Raw genomic sequence first — 451 nt, forward strand, 5'->3', positions numbered from 1 at the left:
TTTAATATGATGTTATTTAAACTGTTTACTGAATGTAAAATATGAAGCAGACACTTAGTTTAAAATTTGAAAGCAGAATTTTCATCTAATGACTTAAAGCATGGAAATCTCTAGTTTGGCAGGTCTCCCAACAATACTTTGCCTTCATGTTGCTCTATAAACTTCTCCTTACTAATGATGGAGATGTGAACTTCATTCAAGGAAGTTCCCAGACTCCTAATACATTTTGACGTGGGAATTTTTCTCTGTGCTCTTAAAATTGCTGAAAATGGCACAAGGGTGTTTCTGGGCTCATAGTTCCCACCTGCAGCAGTAATGCCATCATGTCCATTGTACTTGAAATGGTGTTTTAACAACAAACATGTTAACACTCACTTTTATGTTTCAAGTTTTATTTTAGATGATTTACAGAAAAATTGCAAAGATACTAGAACTCTCCTGTTCTCTGCTC

This window comes from Miniopterus natalensis, chromosome 17 (assembly GCF_054644295.1).
Source record: "Miniopterus natalensis isolate mMinNat1 chromosome 17, mMinNat1.hap1, whole genome shotgun sequence".
Classification (NCBI taxonomy): domain Eukaryota; kingdom Metazoa; phylum Chordata; class Mammalia; order Chiroptera; family Miniopteridae; genus Miniopterus; species Miniopterus natalensis.